We start from the raw sequence: 683 nt of genomic DNA, 5'->3' as shown, positions 1-683 counted from the left end.
TCTCAGCCCACAGGGGCGTCCCCCAAAAAGACAGTCACCAGGCGGCCACCCTGGACTCCTTAAGCCATCAGCCTCATTTCCCAAAGCCCAGCACCTACTAAGTGCGCCGCAAAGCCACGGCCGGCGCAGGAGGGACCCCAGCAGGTCCCGCGCGGCCCCGGCGCGCACAGCGCTCTCGGTTTAGCCAGAGATACGCACGCCAGTGACTCATCCCGGGCGTGGGGCGGTCAGTGCTCAAACCGAAGCTTGAACAAAGGGCATCTCAGCGCGGAGATTAATTCTGATTCGAGAGGAGACCGGGTAAGGTTTGCAGAGAGTTGGCACTTGAAGTGGAGAGGTGGAAGATGAGTTCAGCAGGAAGAGAGAGGAATAGGAAGGTGAAGGAAAACGCAGGTAGGGCCAGTCTGGGGACATTTCAAGAAGTTCGCCCGTGGTTGTTACATTTCACTTTTCAAATACGTCCATTGGCTTAGAGGTAAAAAAAAAAAAGAGAGAGAGAGAGAGAGAGAGAGAGAGAGAGAAGGCTGCCTTGTCTGCGTCAGTCCTGGCTTAGTGCAGTGTAGTCTGGGGGGAGAGGAGGGAGGGGGAGGGGGCATATAAAAGTGCATGATCTGGTTTTGGATGCTTAGGTTGTAAAACCAAGGCAAATTATTACTTCACTTCTCTGTGCCTCAGTTTTGTAA

Source organism: Myotis lucifugus, unplaced genomic scaffold, assembly GCF_000147115.1.
Source record: "Myotis lucifugus unplaced genomic scaffold, Myoluc2.0 scaffold_14, whole genome shotgun sequence".
In the NCBI taxonomy this organism is placed as follows: Eukaryota; Metazoa; Chordata; class Mammalia; order Chiroptera; family Vespertilionidae; genus Myotis; species Myotis lucifugus.
The sequence above is the reverse complement of the archived record's forward strand: the minus strand, read 5'-3'. Positions refer to the sequence as shown.